Below are 21,706 nucleotides of genomic sequence, written 5' to 3'. Positions count from 1 at the left end.
CGCCTGCAACAACGTGCTCGCAAGCCGCCTGGAGACGGTTGAAGAAGTACCCACCTAGCGCGGGAAATCCATGGCAGGCACTTGGATGGGATTTTGCGTGACGCCCCGCTCCCAGTCCCACGTCAGAAGGCCGGTTCCCCAATGTGGGACTCACGGTCGCACGGGGGCATTCTTCATCCCCCGCAGCGGGCCCCTCCCAGTCATGCCTCCCGATGCCATCACAAAGCCCCTCCGGGGAGATCCTCTGTGCTCAGGCATCCATAACTACCCACAATCGCTCCCAGTCGCATCTGACTAGACGGTTGAAGAAGTCCCGGCAGGCGCGGGACATCATGGACATGAAAGCTGAGTTCAGTCGGATCATGGAGCTTTTGAAGAGGCAGGCCCCACCGGCCTTTCCCAGTGGACCCCCGTGGGGCGTCCCCCCCACCACCCGAGCCGGTCGCAGTCTCTGTACCACCATCTGACCCTTCCGTGAGAGTGCAGGGCGAGTGGATTGACCAGACACGCTTTCTATCGCCGCCTCGTGGGGGGAGTTCGCTTTCCCTCTGGATATGGCGGTCGAGGCGCCTCGTGGGAGCCCCAATTCCTAGCGAACCCATCCAGCATGTTTACTGTGATGGCGCCCCTAGTTCTGATATGGTCCCTAGTTGACTACTCCAGTCTGCACGGACGTCCCGTTGAGGATCATTCTCTGTCTCCCTCTCGAGGGGCACAACTTTGGCCCCGGCTCACAGGGTTCCCTCCCTCATAAGGTACCCGGTTGCGCCCTCATCAGCCAGGGAGCGCTTTGGACACCACCTACTCCCTGTGTCAGCAGAGCCCCGTTTGCCTATGACGTCTGGTGGGGATGGTAAGAGTGGGGCTTGTCCCTCTGTACCGAAGCGGCGGTTGGAGCCTAACCCCTAATTCCTGTACCGGCCCTCACTGATAGTGGTCCCTAGTCATGGATAGCCTTCGCGGAATGGCGAGTCTCGAGCCAGGGTTGTGCTTGGGGCCATGCGTCAATTTGGCTCCCTGTTGCATGCCCGCACGTCTACTCCGGTTCAGCTGCAATCCTTTGTCTGCGGCCGACCCGGCAGGTCAGAAGGCGACTCAGGTGCCCATACTGCATTCCTGACTTAATCACTCCCAAAGGAGTCTTGGCCCCCATACCCAGACTGGGTAGCAGCTTAACAACACCACCTCTCCCTGTTTCAGCAGTGCCCCTTGTTTTGTGCCAGCAACTACTGAGTCTGATGGCAGCAGCAGTATCCGCCGTTGAGCTGGGTCTATCGAGCTTGCGCCCGCTACAGATGTGTCTCAATGCGTTCTGGTTACATCCCAAACGAGACTGGCACCATTGGCTGACAGTGTGCCTCGCGAGTACGGCAGCCCTGCACTGGTGGAGGATTCCCTCTAACCTACGCCAAGGAGTCCGAATCGGAGTGGTTTACAACCGCAGGGTAGTGACGGGCACTTGGGTTGGGGCGCGGTCTGCGAAGGCAGAGGAGGCACCCCCGGGCTCCAGCTGTGGGTCTCACTGCATAACAACATGCTGGAGCTGCAGGCATTGTTCCTTGCCCTCCAGCACTTCCTAGTAGTGCGGAAAGGGACACAGCTGGTCAGCCTTAGGGCCGTCAGACGCCGTCGTGGGTATGCTGCAGAATGCTAGGGAGCATTCCGCTAAGTCACTGTATGCCTATAAGTGGAAATGTTTTCAAGATTGGTGCCGTACTAACGGTCATGATCCAATCTCCTGTCCCATGCCTGTCATCTTGCAGCTTCTGCAAGATCTGCTTGAGGCTGCTTCCACACTGAAGGTTTACCTAGCGGCTATTTCTGCTTGCCATGCCCCCGTTGACTCAGTGTCCCCGGGTGCGCATTTTTTGGCTACCCGGTTTCTCCAAGGAGCTCGGCGATTGCACCCTCCTAGGAGGGCTACTCTCCCCGAATGGAGCCTCGAGATTGTACTGGAGGCTCTCATGCAGGCCCCGTTTGAGCCTATATACTCCACTGAGTTGAAGCATCTGTCCATGAAGACAGTCTTCTTCTTGGCTATCACCTCCGCAAAGCAGGTTAGTGAGCTGCAGGCGCTGTCTGTGCATAGCTCCTGTATGTGTGTTTGGGATGACAGTAGCACCCTGCTTTTCTCCACAAGGTGGTTTCAGCCTTCCACGTGAATCAGTCCGTGGATCTGGAGTCCTTTCATCCTCCACCATTTGCGAAGCAGGATGATAAGAAGTTGAACCTTCTCTGCCCAGTTCGGGTATTGAGATGTTATCTAGATAGGACGAAAGCGCTGCGTCAGTCTGATCAGCTCTTTGTCTGCCATGGAACACGGACCCTGGGACAGCCCCTGTCGAAGCAGCGACTGTCGCATTGGATTGCGGACACAGTCTTTACTGCATATGATAGTGCTGGCTTACCCCCACCTGGGCGGGTAGCCGCACATTCCACAAGAGATGTGGCTACGTCATGGGCGCTCTTTCGAGGGGCCTCCATGACTGAGATTTGTGATGCGGCTAGCTGGGCTACCCCGCATACTTTTTCCAGGTTCTACCGCCTGAATGTGATAGATCCTTCATTGTCCTCTGTGGGCACTAGGGTCCTTGAGGTTGCGCGCTCACGTCCCTGACCTTGGTCAGGCAGGACTTAGCGTCCCTCATATGCTGCCGTTCTTTCTTCCCTTGCGACGGCTCTGGTACATGTTTCCCATAACAATGTTTTGGTGGCCATCTTCAAATTGAAAAGGAACGTTAGTTTACCCACCATAAACCTGGTTCCCTGAAAGAGAAGATGGCCATCAACCACGAGGTCACTTCAGTCGACATCACGGTTTCGTTGCGAAAGAGGGTGAGGCTCCCCTGCGTGACGGTTAAGTACCCTCGGGAGGCGGGACCGAGGGGGTGACCGAGGGGAGAAGGCCTATCGGCAGCTTTGATAGAAAGAGCTCAGTGACACCTACCAATTAGGCAGGAGTGTATCCCATAACAATGTTTTGGTGGCCATCTTCTCTTTCAGGGAACCAGGTTCACGGTAGGTAAACTAACGTTTCTGTTGATTGCCCATAGGGGTCGATCATCAGGTAGTCACTCCTTTGTTCACGAGATATAACCAAAAATGTATAGTATATGTATTGTGTAATAATAGATCCAGTCAAACACCAAGGTCGCCAGGGCTTGGGGACACGAACTTCTGTTTTTCTGGCTCCCAGATCCCAGGGTTGCTGTTACTTATTAACACTCCTGCTCTGGTGAAACTCTGCACCTCGGGAATGTAGATGTCAGCCTGATGGAATGCAGGAGAGCTGGCAGGGATTTCAAAGTCCAGGTAAGGTACAGTATGTACGATCCACCCTCAATACAAACAACCACAGGAATGTCAGTAGTACCCAGGCAATAAACACAAGCAGGTATCAACAGCAGGGTTACTCTCCCTGGCAGAGGGAGTTCTATAGAAATGGTTTAGCTGGAATAAAGGCACAGGGTCTCGAGGGTGTTCTTGGTATGGCATGCAGTATTTCCCTACACTGGAACTCAACAATGCATCCATCTAGGCAAGTCTGTATTCATATTTCTACATCACAGGCGCTATAGATGAACCCTTGGAATGCAATGAATGCATTCAATGCACGATCTGGCTATGAAAGAATTGGATTCTGGTATGGAAAGGTGTACAGTATATACAACCCAATAGTGACTCTTTTTTTAAGCCTTGTTATAATCAGGGTAAGATTAGGTGGCGCTATGCTGGTAATGTGAAGGAATGTGATGTCCACCAAGCTGTTCTGAGAATGAGTTGTAATTGAGGGTATATGTGGGACCATGTGAGCAGGGAAGAGAGGGGGTGCAAGCAAACATGGATAAACACCATTTGGAAAAATATTTACAGTATATCTAAAATATCCCTGTATGGAAATATCACCAGCACCACCAGACAAACACCACAATAAAGCATTCCTTCATTTTAGCATACTAACCCAAAAATGACAAACATTGAAAGAATTCTTGGAAGTTTAGTTTGCAATCTGCTTTATAGTTTTGTTTAAAATTACCCAAATTGCTGCAAGGACAAAAAAAAACTAAAAAACAAACAAACAAAAGTCAAGTACTCCAGCACCACAGATTTCTAGTACTGGAATGCTGCTGGGTTATTGATGTTCCTTTCCAAATTGAAGGAACAAATAAAAGGCTGCAATACATCAAAATCTAAATGCTAATGTTGCAAGGGAATATATGCATAGAGCAGATTTTCCATTTACAGTTTTGTCTATATAGAAAAATTGGGCTCATCATCAATCCTGGACACCTAAAACTTTACTTTTATATATATATATATATATATATATATATATATATATATATATATATATATATATATATATACACACACACACACATATATACACCCCCTTGGACGTTTTCACAGTTTGTTGTGTTACAACCTGAAGTTTTGATGCATTTAAATGGGATTTTTTTCCTTTGATTTACACAACCTACTCAACACTTTCAACAGGCAAGAGAATTTTTATTGTGAAACAACAGTTAATGAAAAATACAAGAACTGAAATGTCTTGGTTAGATAAGTATTCACCCCCCTGAGTCAATACTTGGTAGAACCACCTTTGCCAGCAATTACAGCTGTGAGTCTTTTGGGGTAAGTCTCTACCAGGTTTGCACATCTGGATCATGCAGTATTTGCCCATTCTTCTTGGCAAAATTGTTCAAGCTCTGTCAAGTTGGATGGGGAATGTTGGTGAATAGCAATCTTCAAGTCTGGCCACAGATTCTCAATCTGAAGTCTAGGCTTTGACTGGGCCACTCTAGGACATTCACCTTCTTGTTTTTAACGCCACTCCAGTGTCGCTTTGGCTGTGTTCTTGGGGTCATTATCCTGCTGAAAGGTGAATCTCTGTCCCAGTCTTAGGTCTTTTGCAGACTGAAGCAGGTTTTCCTCAAGGATTTGCCTGTATTTAGCTCCATCCATTTTGCCCTCTACCCTGACAAGCTTCCCAGTCCCTGATCTGTGCCTTCCCACAACTTTATCCCAGAGTTGTTTTGAAAGCTCCTTGGTCTTCATGGTAGTATCTTTGTTTTGAATGCACTACCCAACTGTGGGACCTTACAGAGACAGGTGTATTTAATCTGAAGTCATGTGAACCACTTTTATTGCACACAGATGGACTCCATTTAACTTATTGTGTGAATTCTGAAGGCAACTGGTTGCACCTGATCTTATTTAGGAGTGTCATAGCAAAGGGGGTGAATACTTATCTAATGAAGACTTTTCAGGTTTGTATTTTTAATTGATTTGTTAACCCCCCCCCCCCCCCCCCCCCCCCCCCCATTTTTTTCACACATTAAAAGTTGTGTAAATCAAAGGAAAAATCCCATTTAAAAGCATCAAGACTTCAGGTTGTAACACAACAAACTGTAAAAACGTCCAGGGGGGTGAATACTTCCTATAGGGCCTGTATATAAATATATATACACACACATATATACACATACACACACACACACACACACACACACACACACACACACAAAGTATACTGTGCGTTAAAAGCAAAGAACCTAGGATGTACTTGATCAAATAGTTTTGTATCTTAATCCTCATGAATATGGAAGCGGTCATTTGGAATCTTTACGAAAGCAGCTGGTCTAGATAGTGTCACACCGCCCTGGAAGGAGCAGGCTGCATTCATACGCTTGCATCCTCATAGGCAAGTTCATTCATAAGCTTCACCAGCTCTGGGAGTCCAAGGCTGAAGTGATAAGAAGCCACCCGCAGCACTTCCACCTAAAGCACATGGCAGACCATGTTCAGGACTGATCGTTATCATTATTAATAACCCTCTAGAATCCAACTCTCTCACACTGTATGTCTGGAAGCAAGCATCGAACTGGCACAAATCTGCTTCTACAGTATCGTCCACATCCAGGTTTTGTACTGATTAACCACGGGGTACACCTAGCGACAGATACCTTGCAAAGACCTGTGTACTCTATGCATGTACAGCAGAACCATAAAGATGCAAAGGACTGGTCAACCAGACACAGCAGCTGAAACATGACACAGGCTCCTGGCTGCCGTGTAAAAAGAGAGATGCTTTACAATCGAATACAGCTGCAACACCGGCGTGGTCTATGCATATTGCTTTCCTCCTCCTCAGGATAGAGGCGAATAGGCTTTCTTTTCATTTAGTACAAATGCATGAAATTATTGAAAATAAAAAGTTTGACGAACACACTTTGTCCCCAATGAGTTTGCAAGTGTGAGATTAGACTGTAATACAAGTATCTTTAAGCGTTCTGGTGGCAGATTAATAAAATAGAGGTGCACGGTTTAGAAGCACAGTTTAGATCAACTGAATACACACAATGCAAAAAAAAAAAAAAATGCAAATTCTTTAAAAACGTAATCATGTTTTGTTGTTTTTTTTGCCAATGTTACAAAAGTCTCCTATGAATTGGACTCCTTGTAGCCTTGTCTGGAGACGTTAGACTGTCTAAAACTGCTGAGTGAATCAGTGTGTCTGATCCAAACTGAGGCAACCCTGAAAGAATTCTGCCAATCAGCAAGTCTAGACTGCAGCCCAGGGAGAGCCGCAGAACAGCTCATATGTGGTCTAGTGCTGCCATCTAGTGGCTTTTCATGTCAATTGCATGCACAGTCTTTTCCTACTAAAACTGCAGCTGTGTTACAATCATGTGAATTGGTCTTTTTTTCTACTGCATTCTTGCACAGTTTAACCATTGTGTAAATTGCTTTTAGAAAATAGACCATGCTGGCAGTGAAGTTTGATTAAATTCCTAAAGGTTGCTCCCCTCCCCCTCTTCTGGTCTGGGCCTCAGAACACAGTTTTAAACATCATGATTTGTGGTGTTTTTTATTTCATATACTATTTCCAGAAAATGTATCCGTGCTGCAATGATTGCCTGTTCAAGCAAGGAGAGACAGGCTCCCTGTGCAGCATGATGTGTCCTTTCATTTGCATGTCTTTCTTGAGCTAGTCATTTGTAAAGTGTGTTATAGTACTAAATGCAAACGTGGCCATTGGCGTTTCAAGCAGTATTTGTTCAAACATTAGAATACTCAAACATTAAAATTCGATGAGATGGTGTACTGGCTTCAGTTTGGTCAGGATTGATTTTCCCCGCGTCCGAGTAACAATCCCCCTGCCTTGTAATGTGGAACCAGTTTAAGACAACTGAACACAGCATTGTGGTGTCTGTTACTGCAATGCCAGCTCTGCCAAGCTCACCCCACGCTTCGTCGGACATTCTGCCAATTCTTCATCTTAGCTCTTACTGTTTCTTTCCTTCTCTGGGATTTTGGGAAGGCGGGATACAAGACTGACCTGTCTCAACACCCTGGGACAGAGCCAGACAGGAGTCAGGTCACTCCGGGACACGGTCAGACGCTGCTGGGCTGGGCTGAGCTGGGCTGGGCTGGGCTGAAACCTTGCACTAGTTTGAAAGCCTGCAGAGTACAGGCTGACGCACAAAGGAGACTCTCTTACAAGTTGCTCACAGTGGACATGCACAGTAGTTTAAACATTTCCCACGATTACACCGTGCTTAGCTGTACTTTGCCATGGTCTTGTTTAAAAGATTTTCTTTATTTTTTATTTGTTCCATAGATCCACCAACAATTTGTAGATTAACTTCTTAAAACATATGTCTGTGAAAAATGATTAATTTAGGCAATAGATACTGATGATAGAGCCTTATTTAGCCTAAATAATTACAAGCCACAACGCATGTATAAATCCGTACCAAGTTATATATAGATATTTATAAATGTATATATATATACATACACACACACACACACAAACACACACAAAGAAATAGAAGCGCTGCCTCTGTATCCACATTGGCAGGGATAATTAATACAATTTACTGAACGGATTATGAAGGACACCCTACATTATATGATATTATATCCTGTATATTGCTACTCTGCATCATACAGTACAATATATTTCACATGCAAATCCCTGCTCTACAGGTAACCACACACTCCAGCACAAGGAGGAGTAGGAGGAGAGGATGCAGTGCTGTGACTCAGCCTGCTGCAGTATTTTTGGGAACTGCATTTTTATTCATTTATTCATACATTTCAAAGCATCCCCGGATTCTGCCGCTCTTATGGTAAGCCAGGAAGTAATGCATGAAGAAAAAGGCTGGTTCCCGGAACAAGAGGCAGGCTGTCAGGCAATGAGCTGCGGCTGTCATTCCCAGCAGTGAGATCCAGCTCCTCCGTCCGGAAACGCTCCTTAGGGAGCCGATGATGAGGCGCTCCGCTGCCTGGCTTCTCTGTGCACAGTGTAGCCAATCAGAGGGCAGGAGGGAGGGGGAGTTCTGGAACTCTCCGGGGCAGTGCTGTACAGTACACAATGTGCCTGCTGCAGCAGCAGCCTGATCACACCTCATTAATAAAGGCTCTGGGAACACACCTGACTTCTCAGACCATGCTGGGTAATATGCCATGCTCTGAGCCGGGGGATGGGAAGGAGCACGGCAATACAGGTCAAGCAGTTCAGCGTACACCATGGAGATGATCTGCATTGTCAGCAGGCACACCCTGGACTGTGGCAAACTGCTCTCACGAAAGACAGAGTAAGAAAAGCATCTGTACACAAACAACACACAAACACACACACACTGAGACACACACACACAGACACAGGCTGTACTACAAACAAACAAACACACACACACACTGAGACACACACAAATACAGGCACAGACACAAATGCAGACAGAGACACACACACAGACACAGGCTGTACTGCAAACAAACAAACAAACACACACACACATAAACAAAGACAGAGACACACAGACACACACACAGGCTGTACTGCAAACACAGACACACACACACACAGGCTGTACTGCAAACACACACACAGGCTGTACTGCAAACACAGACACACACACACACACACACACACACACACACACACACACACACACACACACACACACACACACACACACACACACACACAGACTGTACTGCAAACACAGACACACACACACACACACACACAGGCTGTACTGCAAACACACACACACACTGTACTGTAACCTGTCCTGCATGTTAGAACCATCCCAGTACATCCTCTACGTCTTTACTCCAGTTTAACTTCACTCTAAAAAGTGTGATCCTCTGTGATCTTTGTTAGACCCTACGTGATTCTGATCCTTTTCGTAGGAGTGAAAGATAACATAAAGCTCCAATATAGCTTAAACTGATATTAATAATAATAATAATAATAATAATAATAATAATAATAATAATAATAATAATCTTTATTTTATATAGTTTTGGGGACTCTTAAGAGCCCATCTCCAGAAAATCGCAGATTTTGCACAGTAATATATTTAATTAACATATCACAGATGTTGATTGGTGCCAAACCGTTCAAGGCCTTATATGTCAACAGTAATACTGATAAATCCTCTCCTGATCACTCGTTTTATTACCAAACTCCTCAAGTCATTATTTTATTATTATAACATCTGAAAAAGCTCTGCAAATGTCTGTGATATTCTGTGAGCGCTGGATGCAGAAGCAGCTAACTTCTTTGTTTATGTCCTTGTTATCTCTGTGGTGCAGGGGCTATGTGTATTGCTCAGATCCACCTCTCTTTTTCGGCTTATCTTGGCTTATATCGATCTAACTTAGCCATTGAAAGGTTTTATCTGCTTTTTCTGGAGGAAAAAACGACTAGAGACCTGTGCTTGATGTCTTTTTGATGATGTCGGCCAGGGTCCGACATCTGACTGGAAAAGGAAAATTGTAATGCCGGACCTAGTGCAACATAGGACCACAAAGGGTTAAAAGTGCAATATTAAAAACCGCATCTCCCCGTCTGTTAGCACTGTACATTATGAAGGGATTATAACAGACATTCAGTCTGAAAAAGTATTATTTAGTTTCTTTTACCACCTCTAAATTTAGCACCGCTGCGTGCTTTCTACACAAGGCTGAGTGTTATTTATAAGCAGGGTATGGCGCTCTTGGATAATGGATTCATGTCAAGTTTCCAGTAGGGAAACAGTGAAGTGAGATTTTCCAGCCCCTCCCACGCTGCCCCCCTGCGCAGGAGCCCACCCTGGCACACAGCCGGCACACACATGTAAAGACTGGCACGGTGCCAGGGGAACACATGGCTGGGAAGGCCCGCCGTCCGGGGGCTCTCGGAGCCGAGAAGAACTGGATAAACAAATAAACATGTTTATGATGGCAGGGGCACTGAGGGGAAAACAAAACCAAAGTCTGTGATCACTGGGGCGGGCTGCTACCCTGCCTGATTCAACTGGATCCAAGTCACAGAGTTCATCAACAACAATTCAGTACTGTATTAAAAAACACTAAGAGAAACGGCATAGTCAATGACAAACACTTCAACCAGAAGTCAGCTAGACGTCTCAATGAAGACATGCACTGATGAAGTTTCTTTTAGTATTTCTAAATTAACAGAGTTGGACAGAGCCCATGTGCTAGTCAGCAGGTAACTGCTCGCAGATTAAAGGCATCTGTGTACAAAGGCAGTGAAAAGCACATCATTTCTCCACAAGTCAGGCAGTATTATATGCGATCAGGATGTTCCCTGTTAAATCGGGCGCCCACACCATGTTAACTAGAACATCAAAGTGATCTCAACTCATTCCCCTTTACTTAAAGACATTTCACAACTGAAACAAATACAGAGTCAACCAACATTATAATAATCACGTCGATCGTGTCTGAATTTCAGTTAGATCTACAGCTATTTTGCCAGATGAATTGAGCCCCAGTGTTCCTGAATGCTGCGGTCTTAATTTCAACCAGTCTTAGTCTGGCAAAAATCTTGATCTCCCCAGCAACACGGCGTGATTTTCATTTTAATTTGAAAAGTAAATACATTATTAATAGTTCAAACGTGGTTCTTTCCTCCCCGAAGATTGTTTAAAAGTGAAAGTTGCGTTGGGAATCTTCAACCATTCTGTTCTCTTTGGAAAAGGAGCGCGCCTGATAAATACACTGCAGTGGCATCAATGACTCGTGTTGACGAAGACTTTAGCAGCTAGTAAAGGAACTGTAAAAAGCAATGGTCCGTCTGGAGGATTCAGGGATATTAAGAGTTGCTAATAATCATGGTTCTGTATATAAATAGAATCTATTTTGAGCTGTAGCACAGAGAAAACGACAGTGTTCAAAATAAAAGCGATTGCATTGCTTTTAACTGCAATGCTGTGACAAACCGAAAGGTCATGCTTTATATTTAGAATGCATCCATGCACTCAAAAGTTAGTCACTCAGTATTTTGAGGGTATGCATATTTTTTACCAAAACCTTCCGAAAAAGCAATAAAACTGTTTCAATGATATAGCCGACACCTTAACAGCAAATAATCAATTTAGTCGATTATTGATCACCATGGCTTTTATTAAACACTGATTGATTGACTTGGTGCTCTATAGGAAACCCTCTTTCATTATGTTGAGGGCACATGTGTGTTTCCAGCTGTATTTGAAGGCTTTCACAAACATATTTCTTGCTTTAGGATAACAACATTGAGAAATGCATAGCTAATGTTATTACTACAGGAGCGTGCAATAATACGCAGACGCGAGTTTCCGGTTGAAGGCTTTTTGTCTTTGCATATGTTTTGCTTCTTGCTTTTGAGTACTCAATGCATCGGTTCAGTGGGAGGGATGGGGAGGGGGGTTAGCAGCAACGGTCTTGCACCACAGTGTCATCACCATGCTTGTAATGTAACCCTGCTGCAGGGCAGGGGGCACTTCCAGATTTAAACTGGCTGAAGTGGGACTCAAGAGCGTTCTGGAACACATTACAACAACACATAGCTTCTCGGGAGTGAGGGAGGGGAATAATGACGGTGCAAGACCCCTCCAGCCCATGTTGATAGAAGAAATTAATGAAAGGACAAATAAAATCATTGATCTGAGTGGGGGACACTACTCTTGTAAAAAGACACAACATTTGGATGAAGCAGAATAAGACAACTGGATTTTTTTTCCCCATGTCACTTAGCAAGAGTCAAGCTTATCCCTTACTTTACTTATTACAAAACACCAGCAGTACAAGACAATGCTGAGCCATTTGTATCATGAAAGAGTACATCACCACAGACTGAACAGCACACCCCCCAGCATGGAAGAGAAGTGTTTTTGATCAAAAAACTATTTGTCAGTCTGTTTTCCCTATACTTGCATAGTTTAAAAAAAAAAAAAGACAAGTGTCTCCCTACAACAGCTCAGCCGAGCGGATGAAAAAGTAGGTCACTATCATTGTAATTGTAACAAGAAGAAATTCTACTTGCAAATCTGTGCGAGTGCTTACCAAGACAAATCCTTCAATAGCCCTGCCACCCTTATAAAAAAGGGTGTGTACTAAACGATGTGAAGTATAGTGAAAGCATGATAAAAGCATAGGCGTGTACAGTGCATCACAAGTTATAAAGCACAGCGTTAACCATGGTAATTGCCTCGTAAAGTGCACAATGACAAAGGGGTCTCCGCCACTAATCATGTGGGTATAGCGACTCCCAACTACATCTGAAACTCAGCAGCTAACTGCTAATGCAGGAGCCATGAACTGCACGCAGACAAGAGAGCGGAGCGTGGTGGGTCTGATCAGTGAAGGACTCCCGGAGCACAGCGGGTAATCCAGCTTCTGTTCTGAAGATGAAGCCACTTAAGAGAGTATAAGGGCATGCCAAAGCCACAGGTTTACAAGTTGCAGACACCACTTTTGTTTCTCATCTCGCACTGTAAACTGCTTTTACTGCAACGGGAATGACACGCTTCAGCCAGGCACAGACACAGCCTGTCTCCACTCGGATTTCATGGTTTGGTTTCCTTGTTTGATTAGACAGGCCAGTGAATAGTAAACAGCATGTTTATTACAATACGGTATGTGACCTGAAGAGTTTGGTATTTGGTATGTGCATGTCACACCTTTGGATATACATCTGGTATCACAGTTATTTAGCAGCTATTACTGGAAGTACCAGATTGTGTTTCTATGTGATGATGGAGGCGTCTCTCCGTCTGTCCCACATACTATAAAATCAGGCATTTTAATATACTTTACCATGACACCAACATCTACAGCAGGTCTAAAATACCACTTAAATGCAATGTACATGAAACAATGTGTTGTCTTTTCTTATTCTACACTATTCTCTTCCTAGTGCAGACATAAGTCATGGACTTCAACTATTGAAGTTTGAGTTTACAGGCGTGGCGCTGTATATTCAGTTGATATAAACGGGAGTGCATGACAGTACTGCAGAACGAGGATGTGACAGTTGGGGAGAAGGCTTCTCTTTTCCTTCCACTTACAATACAAATGTTTTATTCCTAACTCTTACAAATCAGATGATGCAGTGTGCATTTTTTTCTTTTTACGGAAGCACAGAAGTTATGTTGAAATGCAAGAATCTTTCAAAGCATTATGGCTGGAGTTGCACAAGTTGTAAAAAAATTTTACCAAGCACCCATAAAAGAAACCCCTCGAACCAGCCGGAGCTGTGCCGGGCTCTGTCTCTCATCCCAGCCGAGCTGTTTCAGTGCGTCAGTCATGTGCGTCTGTTCCTAACCAGCTCCTCGCGTGACCTGGGCCAGGGCAGGGCTGCTTTCAAACTTTGAGGAGAGGTGGAGATTTCTCAGGGCAGTGGTAAAGGACTCTAGGGGTTTACAAGGCAAAACAACACAACTGCGTCCTTTTCCTGACCTCTAAAGTATTTTCCCCGCTCTGTCCTGTGTGGGAGCTAGCGTGCTTTGCTCCCAGCTGCTTTGAGTTACACAATCAAATGAAAGCACATTGAGAAGCAGCAAGCTTGGAACAAACACACTAACTTTGTTTTTCTAGTAAAAAGGTTTAGTTTGAAAACAACATTGTATGATTATCGTGCAGTTAACAATTTTTTTTGCAAATAAAGTTCAATTTTGGGTAGATCAATGGGGGGGGGCTTTATTTATTTATTTATTTATTTATTATATCGGGCAATTCGGGGGGGGGGGGGGGGGGGGGGGGGGGGGGGGGGGGTGGGGGGGGGGGGGGGGGGGGGGGGGGTCGAGGGGGGGGGTGGGGGGGGGGGGGGGGGGGGGGGGGGGGGTGGGGGGGGGGGGGGGGGTGGGGTGTATAACCTCCTGCTGCTGCATGACTTTTGAGCTTGTAGCGAGGTAGGCGGGAAAGGAGCTTACTGTGCATTACAGCTGAGCCACCTTCAGGGGAAATGTAAAAAAACTAGACCATCAACCAGGTTTAAGTGCATTTCAAAGGAAGGTATGGAATATAAACAGACGCCACTGAACTACATTTTAGTGTTGAATTAAACATGGCCGTGGGGACTGCAGTTTCTAAATGACAGTTCAGAAGTTATAGAGGTACGACAGTGTTGCTATTATCATAGTATGGTTTCTGCTCCATGCAATTGTTACCATGATTAAAACATATTTAGCAGCTAATAGCAGAAGCCAATGAAAACAGCACTAATGGCATTAAACTAGCAAGAAACAACTTAGTTGCAGAAAGGAGCCGTTTCTTGCTAGTTTTAAATAAATTGTTGTATCGCCCTGTAACAAGTTTCACTGTATTCAAATCTGAGCACATTAAGTTTACACCAAGTCCTCAGTATTTCTGGAACATGCTGTGTTGTTCAAGTTACTGGAAGTCTCCCTCTGCTGGCTGCTCGCAGTGGTGCAGGCTCGGGGCAGTCTTGTGCAATATATTATATATTGAGAATGAATCCAGCTGGCGAGGATGCTTGTTTTGTCAGGGTCTAGTTCAGTCCTGTTCTATTCACACAAGAATTTCAATAATGTATTTATGTTCACTTGCAGTACTCCAGGTACTCTCCTAGTAACTTGAACTTCATTACAGATGAACAACAAAGAGGCTCCCAGCCAGCCAGTGCATGGGCAACTACATGCATTACTGAACCTCCCTGGGATTCACAAACCTCACTACTTGCATCGTGTATCAAGGTATCCAGCCCCCTGACCCACTGAAACAGCAGGTTTTATGATGCTCATTTATAACAAAAAACGGTTTAAAAAAAATTCTCCATCACACAAAGCGGGACTTCCTAAATCCTTGCACTTCTATTCACAAGCCAATCCCACCGTGCAGTTCAGAAAATGCAGCACCACTAACCCTTAGCGGCTGGATCACGTACCCTGGATAGGGCAGTCCAAGATTACTGCTAATCACAGCCTGTGAAACCAGCTATAAAGGGTTACAAAAAAGCAGAACATGAGCCTAAATCTGTTGTCATGTCAGCTGACCAGCCATGAGCTACCAAATATCAGCTAATTCCGGTGAGGAATTAAACTGAGCCATGCTGGCTTTTGAGAATAAATGACCTCATTCAAATCTGTATATCTGACCTCACTGCAAAACATATGGAAACCCTACAGAAAGCGTGCATGCTGTGATGTGCAAATGGATTACTGCTCTGTGTTCTCCTTTATCAAAACTACGATACCCGACTGAAAGATCCATTCAATTATAGTTGTGCTCCTGGACTGTGGAAAGGGTTACTGGAAGAAAGGCTTAAGAGTGAAGAAGGACTTAAGCAAATACATTCAAATGCAAAAGATAAAATATTCAGAGCAAAGTAGCATCAGAGGACTTGAATCTTCAGCACCTTCCTGAAACTCACATTCATCATCAAATGCAAAAGAACTGCAAGGCTATTCAGTTGCTGACTGACAGTGTACTGACTGGTAGTGACTTTACAATGGGGTTTGTAGCAGACTGTGCTTTCTCTTGCAAACAAAACATGATGTCTCAGACAGAACACTTCCCTGCTGCGAAAACGTTTTATTTTAAATATTTTAAACCATGATAAAAGAAAAAAAAAGAACTTGAGCTGTAGAATCTCATGTTTAGGAGTGGAGCAGATAAACAAACTGGTCAGGCAACTTAGTCTGCTTTCTTATACAGTAAAATGTATGGAAGTCTAAAAGTAATAAAACAGAAAGTGATTTTATTTTTGAAGGAAATCTGCAGTGCAGCATAGGATTGGAACAATAATCTATTATGATATTTGTGCCAACTTTATTTTGGGTTATTTATTGTACTGAAAAATTATTACTAATAATCGTATTAGTTGGAAATGATTGTATTACTGCACTTCTAGTCAAGATCTGTCCATAAAGAGATGTGTAATTAAACTGGACACGTCTACAACAATTATCCGATCATCGATAATTTAACAGGGCCCTGCACTTCTAAAAGGATAATAACACAATGTTACACTACAGCAAAGAAAGATTTCTCATTGTAGAAAAAAAAAGAACATGAACTAGCCTGGAGATGCAGAGAAACGTAGAATAAGAAAGAGCCATTCACACAGGGCTCTAAAGCATCTCCCTTTCACAGAGCTTTGGAGCGAGGGTGTTTGTTGTGTTAGTGTCACGCTAATTATCCTCCACTTGGTGCATTACATAAACACTCTACATCACAGACACAGGCACTAATGAGCAGGGAAGCGGCTCCATTTATGAATCTACTCTTTTGCCACCTTCAGTAATAATTCATCATTAAGTAATAGTTTGCAAACATCTTCGGTTCTTGTGCAAAGTTCAAGCGCTTTTAGATGGATTGATGTTTATTGGGAGGGAGTAAGGGTGGGTTCAGTACAATAAACTTCTCTCAAAATTAATAATTTTTAATTAGAGTAGTGGGAGCTGCAAAGCAGGCAGGCTCTTGCCTATTTACATCAGATCTGAGGCACAGAACAGACCCACGCTGGTGGATATGAAAATATGAAAAATCATAGCAGTGCAACAAGCACACACACACACACAAACACCAACGCACAAACACACACACACACACATTCCTCCAGCACAATCCAAGACTGCACAAAATGACTGACGTGATGTTTGACAAGCGCCTGTCTTACTCTGGATCATTTTGAGAAAGCATTTGTAAATTGGTACCCAAAAGCAACACACATACTTCAGTATATAGCTTTGCCTTTGAAATAGCTGCATTTGCACAATTAAAGGACATACAAATCAGACAAGATTATATTGCCAATAAAAGTGGATTTTAAAATATTGGTAGGACCCACAAACATGTGCCTTTGACCTCAATTACTAACGTGCCATCTAATATTTTTCATAGAGCAATGGTGCCCCCGTGTGGCAAGAAATATGTCTGCAGGTAAAGGGAAAAAGCATCACAGATGCTTTTTACACGGTGCATTGAGCCTGGGTTATAACAAAAATTCTATTAACATAAAGCTATTGACGAGCGAATCCACAGCAACACCAGAGTATCCTGGAACCAACGTTGCTATCCTATTATCAGCAGCAATGCAATAAGATGCACCGGGTTAAAGTAAACCCAGCCATAAAATTCAGGGATTCAGTGCATTCAAATGAACTGGACCCAGTCGCCTTAATTATTTATCTTATGCATCAAATAAAACCCCGCCACGACTTAACAGCAAGTAACATTACTGAACTTGGGAACGGCAAACTGTGGGAGGCTAAGCAGTAGGAGGTGAATTCCCGCTGCTTTTATCAAACCCTCTTTAAACCAACCGCATTCCCTGCGAATTCCGAAGTGTTCCGAAGTAGCTTCCGCTACTGAATTTAGTTTTTTAAACAAAGTGAGCTTGCATCTTCAGAAAATATTGATTGAATTTATTGAAACTTTTTTTTGTTCATACAGCGTAGCTAGTGTACCCTAGCAGCCTGTTGAAAATATTCGCTTTCTTTTAAAACAAACATTGCTAAACAAAATACTTGAAATTGCCGTTGAACTTTTTCTCCTGCAAACAGTAGATAAAACGAGAGGTTTATCTGTTTCTAGTGCTTTTGATGCCCCGCTTCCTGGACACGGCGCTGCCTGTGTGATTTGACCTTTCAGCTCTGTTTTTTGGATTGTACATTTACCCTGGACGCGCACACAGAAATACGAACACCGTCTGTTCCGCTATACAGTCTGCCTGCATCGTACAGTATTCTAAAAAAAATAAAAATAAAAAATGTTACGTTGGTGTGAGAGGACATTTAACTAATGTTCACACTAGCATGGAACCGTACCGAAACACCTGTCCAGACTGGAGTTCCTATCGGTACGAAACTCATAAAAGAGCAGGTTTAGCACCGGTTCTATTTCGATACGACTCGGAACAGTTTAGTGCGGACAGGTAACCCGACACGGTATCGATACAGGTAAGTCAATATTCAGGAAAAGGCGCGCCGCTTGCTTTACAGTTTAAATACCTTAAACAGCTTTACATTTTACGAGCAGTACCTTTATCATGGCTACACCAAAAATGCCAAAATAATCTCCACACAGTTAGTGACGATGACTATGAGGTAAAGCGTGCTGCAGAGCAGTGGAGCTCTAAATTAAAAAGCAATAAGAAAAACCAACAAAAACAAAAAAAGCATGCATTCCCAAAGTCGTGATGCAAGCCCGCTGTCTTTGCAACCTCGGGCTTTTAAAGACGGTTAATTGTTTTCGCCTTTTTGTCCGTCTCATCCTTTCACGTTCTGCTCGTCTCTTAATAATGATTTAACACCAAAACAAAATACTGCACACGGACAGGACGGCAAAAACATGCTGTATTGCACTCCAGCGGATCCATTTCTAACAGATGTGACAGCAGTCGTCATGGAAACGAGTTCAGAACCCGAACACTGTCGATTTGAACACACATTACTGTGGACAGGTATATCGCAACTGTATCGCTACTGTACGGTATTGAAATATATGAACAGGGCTTAAGTTTTGTACTCTAAAGTAACATTTAAACTTGCCAGCAGTCAAAAGCAATAGTCTTTATATTATTGGTTTTGGTGTGCTATTTAAAAGCTCTTATTTATGTTGACGTAGCTAAAGCTACATTATTTGGGGGCCTTTTCATGAAATGTACAAATTCGTAACCTTACAGTGACATGTTGAACTGCAATGACAGGTCACTGCATTGTGCAGCGCATTCTGAACAGGATTCTTAACTGTTTTCCTACCTGGATCTTGCACTGCACTGGAGATGTGTCTTCTTCAGCTGGGCTACGGACTTCAGGAGCTCACCTGGGGACAGACAGACGGACGCTGGTAAGATGATAGATCAGGAGTTTGGATCTGTCTAGTGCGTGCAGGGCATTACCTCCCTCACATCCGGAGATGATCTGAGCAGCGGCAGTCTTGTTCTAGACCAGCAGGTGGCGCCTGGCCTGCACTGTACTGTACTGTCTGAGACTCCCTGCTAGTGATTCAGCTCACGTTGCAAACCCTGCCTCCCTTTCAGCACCTCATTCTCAGAGAGATGAACATGTCTTCAAACAGTATCGCTCCAGGCTTGGCAATAAGACTCCCGTTGCACAGCGGTTTGATCCACTCCTGGTTTTACTACGAAAGGAATTATTCGTGTTGCTGCTGCTGTTCTCAGCATTACCAAAGGGGTTCCCTACACACACACACACACACACACACACACACAGGGAAGAGGCAGCAGAGTGGTCCGTCCTGAAAATACAGGAACAGCACCTGCAATCTCCCTACAGCTCTGCCAGATCTACAGAAAACAGCTACACTGCAGGCTGCTACTGTCCCCATGATTACTGATGCAGGGGGGCAGACTAACTGATCGGAATAGACTAGGGTTTTAAACAGCAGCCTTACAAGCCTGGAACTGTGCATGTGAACTACACTGTACTGCAGAACCACAGAACTGTTGAGCCCCACTTGACCACCTAGTCACCTTAACAGTACAGTACAAATGCCTTTTTATATAACGCCCTCACGCCATGGCACCCCAGAGCTGATTCAAGATGAACTAAGAGTTCTGCATCTTCTGATCTCAAAGAACGAACAGGAATATACAGAGCGAGTAGTTCTTGGAGACCTCATTGTACCAGTTATTATAGCAACTATAAAATCAATTCGGTAGCTCACAGGTTATTAGAGGCTTACTTATGATTGCTTTGATATAATTAACACTAAATGACTGTAATGGAACTGTACCATCACCCCCTGAGCGGTTTCTATTGCAGGGAAGGGCAAGCAAAGACTACGGGTTTACCACAGAGAAATCAGGGCTTCGTTTTAGAAAAGCTGACCAAAACGGGTCCCCCCCAGGGCTCCCAGAAACAATGTCAGGATGCTGACCGCAACCCACTCCGGTGTTTGATTGTCAGACATGACTCGAGGTGTTTAGCTTGCTGGGCTGGGGCTTTGAAAGGGTGCCATGAGACTCTCAATGCGGGTTTGGATTCATCGGACACAGAGCCAGTCATCGCCTTCAGCAGCACTGTAGAGCTGCATCCAGCAAGCCGCCCCCAATCGGACTGCAGGCAGTAATGATGCATCAAGAACTTTCAATATTCAAAGCCAAGAAGCAAAAGAAATCTGCAGGCTCTTCACAGCAGCCTATGTCATGGTGATCAATAATCGATACAATTGATTATCTGTTGCATCATTACTTCATGGTGTAAGTATTACAATATTTGCAGAGTTTGTGATCCAGCAGTATATATAATAAATATAATATAATAAATATAATATAATAAATATTTCAAGTTCAAAACTTGAATCTCAATCCTTTTTCTGCTTTGAGCATCGCCAAGATGAGCGCTCCTATTAAAAAGAGTTCTGATATCGCTCAGCTCATTAAAGACGAACATACCTCTAAAGAACTGAGGTATTCCCAGCGGAGGTCAACTTGGGAGTGAAAACTAAAACAACTTTGAAATAGTTACTCAAAAAATCACTTGGGTCTTCTTATTAAAAAGGTAGCATGCACAATTATACACCACCCAAAAAACTGGGGCATATTGAACATTACCAATAGTGTCTGAACAGCAGATATGTTGCACTAATAAATTGCACAGAGGTATCATAATTTGTGTTATTTCTTGGTTTTTATAAATTTGCCTTTGCACTTTTTTTTTTTTTGCTGCTGTTGCTATAAGCTAATAAGATATGTGTAGGGTCTCATATTGCACAAGAAATTGGGGGCCAAAACTGTGTGAAATGATGTGTCTTATAACAAGAGGCATCCTAAACACAATGTATTACAGCCATATCTAAGAAAAAGACAGATCTGGTGCTCAGGAACTACTAATAAATATAAAAAGTTTTTTTTTTTTTTTTTTTTTTTTTTTATACTTGAGAATTGCCATACGCAATATGCATGGGAAGACATCTGTAAACAGGATACAATGGATAGGATAGCTAATACATCTAGACTGATTTCAGATTTCTAAAATATATGCAACAGGGTGTAGGCTAGGTGTGAACCGGCAACCTCGTTCACCGCAAGAAAGCGTCTTAACCACAATGCAAAACAGCTCGTCTGCATTCGTCATTTTAGAGCTTTTAACCTCGAGTCACATCACCCACAGGGGACAGGACAAGAATCTGTGGCATATACATGATACCATGATCCTGGGTAAGTCACTTCTGCTGTGTTCATTCATTTGAATCCTTCGTTTTCTAACTGCTGTTAAAATGCCAGAGGTGTTCCCCCAGTGCTTACTGCTGGTCTCTGAATTGTATTAAAGTGTTTCCACCCATTGAAACTATTCCAGAGACTTTACCCACTGTGCCCTTCCATTTGCTACGCAGGTCCCACACAAGCAGGTTAGAAAGGAACACAAATCCTGTCTTATGATTTTCCATCTGGTATCACACTATCACCCTTTAAAGTACACTGGACATATATGTC

General features: G+C 44.0%; 1 protein-coding gene across 1 annotated transcript in view; it reads right to left on the bottom strand.

Moving 5' to 3' along the window:
• Positions 1 to 21,706, bottom strand: part of LOC121300716 (guanine nucleotide-binding protein G(I)/G(S)/G(O) subunit gamma-7) — a 65,720-nt gene that overhangs the window by 40,956 nt on the left and 3,058 nt on the right. The window contains exon 2 of the mRNA XM_041229443.1: positions 19,008 to 19,071. The gene's annotated coding sequence lies outside the window, so the exon portion shown is untranslated. The remainder of the gene's footprint in view (positions 1 to 19,007; positions 19,072 to 21,706) is intronic.

Source organism: Polyodon spathula, chromosome 26 (assembly GCF_017654505.1).
Source record: "Polyodon spathula isolate WHYD16114869_AA chromosome 26, ASM1765450v1, whole genome shotgun sequence".
In the NCBI taxonomy this organism is placed as follows: Eukaryota; Metazoa; Chordata; class Actinopteri; order Acipenseriformes; family Polyodontidae; genus Polyodon; species Polyodon spathula.
The sequence above is the reverse complement of the archived record's forward strand: the minus strand, read 5'-3'. Positions and strand labels throughout refer to the sequence as shown.